The 5,972-nt window shown below is 41.3% G+C and overlaps 1 long non-coding RNA gene across 1 annotated transcript; it reads left to right on the forward strand.

Annotated features, from left to right (window-relative positions):
• The first annotated feature begins 139 nt into the window (after nucleotides 1-139).
• LOC308656980 lies at nucleotides 140-5,787 on the forward strand. Its single transcript, XR_014023821.1, has 3 exons — nucleotides 140-570; nucleotides 665-726; nucleotides 5,669-5,787. It is a non-coding gene; the product is annotated as an uncharacterized lncRNA (long non-coding RNA).
• The last annotated feature ends 185 nt before the right edge of the window (nucleotides 5,788-5,972 follow it).

The following is a 5,972-nucleotide window of genomic DNA, read 5'->3' on the forward strand; positions in this document are numbered from 1 at the left end:
AGGAAACGCAAAGCTTCACGGTCCAGTTTGTGAGACCCTGCCCCGCCTCCTTTACGTCGCTTCCGGGCGACGTGACTTACGCTTGTGCGAGTCTAGCCAATGGCTTAACTCCGTCGACCCAGTGCTCTTGGCCGCCTGTAGGCAGACTCGGGGAATCTTCCCGGGGCAGTTTCGGTAGATATGGAGGAGTTTAGGGCACTACTGAGCATGATTCTAATTCTGTTTTATTTTCTTTGGTGCCAGGGATTTAATTTAGAACCACTGAACCACTCCTCAGCCCTTTTTACATTTTATTTTTAAAAACGTAAGACAGATCGTTAAGTTGCTTAGGGCCTAGCTCAGTTGCTGAGGCTGATGGCTTTGAACTCGCGATCCCCCTGCTTTAGCTTTCCGAGCCGCTGGGATTACAGGCGGACGCTGTATTTACGTTTTTGAAAGATTAGTTTCAGAAGGTACTCCAGTGGTCTAGAATGGATGGTACTGATGAGGCGGCGTTGGAAAAGGCTGGAAGGCAGTGGAGACGGTAGACTTCGGTTTTGTTTCCAAGGGTTTGGTGATAGGTACATGGGGGTGAAGGAGAGGGAGTCAGCAAAAAATTCTTTTAGTATCTCTTTTGTTCAATTTGATGAATATGGTGTCATTTAACAACACAGGGTAGGCTAAGTTAGCTGTTCTGGACGTGTTCATTTTTGAGATCTGAATGAATCATATCAATGGCAATGACAGGTAAGCTGAATGTTCATGTCTGGTCATCCTTATAGAAGAGATATAGACAGAAGGTGTTATTTCTGGTGCCACTTAATTACACTAAAATTCTATATCACCATTTGAATCTAATCTGACCTCCAGAGACATAGGAAGATAGATAATAGCCAAGTTTCCCAAACAGGCCAGTTTCAAATAGGCCCAGTGAAGTTCCCTTTGGTTTAATCCTTACCAAAAAATAACCTGATGTTAACCAATCAATTATTTTTCTATGATTCTGTCAGTCCTTTTCTGCCTATAGCACCAACTTCTTCTGCTCAGCTCATTGGAACACATTCTATTTTAGAGAATGAAGTGTTGCTCAATTCTAGAACTTCAAATAGAGCTAATTAAGGTCTGTACATTTGCTATTATTTTGTCTTTTGACACATGAAATACTGTGCTTTTGGGTTTTTTTTTTTTTTTGAAACGTTTAAAAATATAAAAGCCATTCTTAGCTCATGGGCCTTGTCAATGAAAAGTGGTTTGCCAACCCCTAGCATTAAGAAATTGACAGCTGGGTATGGTGGCACACACCTGTAATCCCAGGACTCAGGAGGCTGAGTCAGAAGAATCATAAGTTTCAAGCCAGCCTCAGCATTTTAGTAAATCCCTAAGTAATTTGGCAAGAACCTCTTTAAAAATTTAAAAAAAGAAAAAGGGTTTGTGATTGAACCCAGTGGTAAAGTGCCCTGGGTTTAATCCCCAATACTGAAAGAAAAAAAAAAAAAAGGTGACTGCCAGGCACAGAGGCTCTCACCTGTAATCCCAGCTATTCAGGAGGCTGAGTCAGGAGGATCAAAAGTTTGAGGACAGCTGGACAACATAGCAAAACTCTGTCTCAAACTTAAAAAGGTCTTGGGGTCGGGGATGTAGCTCAGTAGTAGAGAAGTGCCTCATGCGTGCTAGACAAGCACTCTGCCACGGAGTTACAGCCCCTTGATTGATTTTTATCAAAAACTATAAAGAGAATGGGAAGTTGAGAAATAAACAGTATGTAGACAATTATTTTAGAAGAATAACTTCAGAGGGGAAGATAAATTATATAGTGACTACAGAGGAAGAATGCAGAGGGGACGTTTTATTTTTTATTTTATTTTTTTTAGTTGTTGATGGACCTTTATTTTATTTGCTTATTTATATGTGGTGCTGGGAATCGAACACATTGCCTCACATGTACAAGACAAGCATTCTACCACTGAGCTACAACTCCAGCTGCAGAGGGGAAGTTTTTTAAGGGAGTAAACTGATGTATAGGTCCAACTACACTAAACTCCAGATTCTATCTCATTCCTCGGCAGGCAAGCACTCTACCACTGAGCCACATCCCCAGCCCTCTCTCTCTCTTTTGGAAGAGATTCAACATTATCCCTTCTTTATCTTCAGTTTCCACTAGGTTTACAGTATATTCAGAATAAGATCAATATTTCTTACCATGGCCTAGAAAACTCTGGGAGTATCAGGCCTCTGCTTATCTCTTCTACTGGTCATTTCCTACCATTCCTCTTACTCCAGGCATACTTACCTTGCTGTTCCTGTTTTCAGGCCTTAATGCTCTGACAGGAAAAGCTCTTCTTCCAAAAGAGGAATTTCTTTCTTTCTTTTTTAAAGAGAGAGAGAATTTTTTAATATTTATTTTTTAGTTTTCGGTGGACACAACGTCTTTATTTTACTTTTATGTGGTGCTTAGGATTGAACCCGGCGCCCCGCGCATGCCAGGCGAGCGCACTACCACTTCAGCCACATCCCCAGCCCCCTGGGAGGAATTTCTGAGCCTGCTTCCCCCTCCTTAGTACTGGGGATTGAACCCAGGGGACTCTACCATAGAGCTACATCTTTTATTTATTTATTTATTTATTAATAATTTCCATTATTTAAGTTTTTTTTCACAATACCTTTATTCTATTTATTTTATTTTTATGTGGTGCTGAGGATCAAACCCAGGGCCTCACACGTGCTATGCAAGCACTCTACCACTGAGCTATAGCCCCAGCCTTCCTTTTATTTTTTGAGACAGGGTCTTGCTAAACTGTTGAGGTTGGCCTTGAACTTGCAGTCTTCCTGCCTTAGCCTCTCAGGAAGCTGAGATTACAGGTGTGCATCAACCTGCATTCCTGTGACTGGCCTGAGCCTGATTCCAAAAGTAGCAACACTCATCTTCCTCTACCCATTTAATACTGCCTCTAACATTTTTCATGCTTATTATCTGTCTTCACCAAAATACACATGAGGGTAGAAACTAAATTCTAAAACATAGAATAGTGTCTATCATTTAGTAAACACTCAATATTAATATCTAAGTGACACAAATATTTGAGCAATCTACTTACACTGTGTTCACCCAGTTTTCCTATTAGATTTTGAAATACACCTTATTAATGCAATAAGTGGAAAAAACAATCACTTTGAAACAGAAAAAACACTTAACAAAATCCAGTACACTGCTGGGTGCAGTGGTTTATCCCTATAATCCCAGTAATTCAGAAGAAAGGTGGGAAAATTGCAAGTTATAGGCCAGCCTTGGGATTTTAATGAGACCCTGTCTTAAATTAAAAAAGGGTGGTGGTGGCTGGAAATGTAGTTCAGCAGTAAAGCATCACTGGGTCCAATCCACAGTACTACCAAAAAAAGAAAAAGAAAGAAATGCAATATGCTTTAGTTATAAAAACATTCAATAAACTAGAAATAGAAATTTTGGATGGGGCAAAGGGGAGGGGGATAGAAAAGATTGTGAAATGAGATGGATATTATACCTAGGTACATGTATGATTGCATGAATGGTGTGACCCTACTTTGGGTACAGCCGGAGAAGTAAAAAATTGTGCTCCATTTGTGTTCAATGAATAGAAGAGTATTCTGCTGTTATGTATAACTAATTAGAATAAACAAAAAAAGGAAAAAAAACATATTTTGGTTAGGAAATAAAGTATTGAAAACAATGTAAAAACAACTAGAAATAGAATTGAACTTCCTTGACCTGATAAAGACTGTCTACAGGTGGGTGTGGTGGTGCACGCCTGTAATCCTAGTACCTTAGGAGGCTGAGGCAGGAGGATCATGAGTTCAAAGCTAATCTCAGCAACCTAATGAGAACTTGTCTCAAAATAAAAAGGTCTGGGATGTGGCTCAGTGGTTAAGTGTCCCTGGGTTCAATCCCTGGTACCCCTGCCCCAAAAAAGTATATAGTGATTCCCCAACTCTTAATACTAAAAACTACTGAATTGTACATTTTACATATTATGGTATATAAATTGTATCACAATAAAGTCATTTCTTTCACCCAGGATTCAACCCAGGAGCATTTTTACCACCAAACTAAGTTGCCAGCCCCTTTAATAGTTTGAAACAAGGTCTTGCTAAATTGCTGATGCTGGCCATGCACTTGTGATTTTCCTGCCTTGGCCTCCCAAGTCATTGGATTACAGGTGTGTGCCACAGCATCTGGCTAGCTTTTTTCAAGGCCACAGAGTGCCATTTCTGTTAAGCTTGTGATTAGCCAAATTTTTGAATCCAGAAATCCAGAATGTGACACTTCAAATGTATAGGATTCTCTTACTACAAAGTAGAAAATGCCCCTATTTTTCAATCAAAGGGAGGGATTGAGAATACAGCTTAGTGGTAGAGTACTTGTCTTGCAACATGAAGCTCTGGGTTGGATCCTTGGCACTGCAAAAACAAACAAAAAACCCAGGTTGAGGGCTAAGACCAGGTCCAGCCAACCCTATCATTCTCTGCTTTTTGTAGCAACCTGCATAGCAATTGCTGCTTGCCATTCTCATACTGAGAGAATCCTAACCACATAAATGTGGTTCCTGGGTTTAAAACCCTTCTTTGTGGATACCTCATTATTATTTAGTTAGTTCATACTCCATGTCACAGAATCTGGTCCTTCATTTTGCAAACTACTCATGGCCTATGCTTGGACTCTCAGTCCAACTTCTCAATTTTCCAGGACCAAACTGGTGTTGCCTTTCAGATCTTTTTCTGTCTAGTAAGTTTTTTTTTTTGTACCAGGGATTGAACCAGAGGTTCTTAATCCCTGAGCCCTTTTTCAAACAGGGTATTGCTAAATTGTTATGGCTTTAACAAGTTGTTGAATGGCTTTGAACTTGCAGTCCTCCTGCATCAGCTTCCCAGAGCTGCTGGGATTATAGGTGTGCATCACTATGCCAAGCTCAAGTGTTTTCTTGTGAGGGTTCCCAGACTCTTAAAGTGACTTGAGCAGACCATAGCAGAATACTATCTCCTTTCTACTTATAATTCCTGTCCCTTAGAGTATACTGGAGCCTACTATAAATAGGCTACAAATAAGGTAGAGGTTGGAGTCTTCCACGTTACTGATACTAGATGTGGATTGACCTTTTTTTGGGGTACCAAGGATTGAACTCAGTGGCACTCGACCATTGAGCCCCATCCCCAGCCCTATTTTTATTTTGTATTTTATTTAGAGACAGGATCTCACTGAGTTGCTTAGCGATTCGCTTTTTGTTGAGGGTGGCTTTGAATTCATGATACTCCTCCTGCCTCAGCCTCCTGAGCCACTGGGATTACAAGTGTGTGCCACCACGCCTGGCTGGGTTGACCTTTTAAGAAAAGTACAGAATCAGCACTACCCAGAAGCCAAAGTTTGTGTGAAGTACTTGTTCCCAGAAGGCTCAGACATATCCCAGTCTTTTCCCACAAACTACTCAAGAGGCTGATTTAATTTCTTTTGCTTTATTTGCTTTATTGTTAGACACGATGTACAAACATAAAACAGAAAGAACAGCGATACTCTTGGGCCTAAAAAACTGCAAGGAAAGCAGAGGTCCCTCCCAGAAACTTTTCTTAAAGTACAAGACATTTATGTGCTCGGGCCAAGGGTGTGGAAGGCAGGCCAGAGCCAAGAGAGAAATGGACTAAGGCTCCTTTTCTCTCTCCTCAGAGCCAGAACAACCATGGGAAGCCTCCACTGGCAGCCAGTCCATGCAGGCAGGATGCTATCTCAGGAAAAACTACCAAGAAAGCACTTGATCTTGAGGGAGAGAAGGGCAATTTTACATGGTAACTAAAAGCACCTTTCTCCTGCTCCCAAATGAGGAAAAAGAAAAGTATAGTGCTTCCCACCCCAGCTGCCCTGGGCTGGATGCCCTCACACTTGGCATTGACCAAAACCTGCCCCAGCTCAGACCCTGACCAATTCACCAGGTGCTCAAAGTTGACTGGGGAGGGACAGGGAGGGGCAGGGT

Source organism: Spermophilus citellus (assembly GCF_964194105.1).
Source record: "Spermophilus citellus genome assembly, chromosome: 9".
NCBI classification, from domain to species: domain Eukaryota; kingdom Metazoa; phylum Chordata; class Mammalia; order Rodentia; family Sciuridae; genus Spermophilus; species Spermophilus citellus.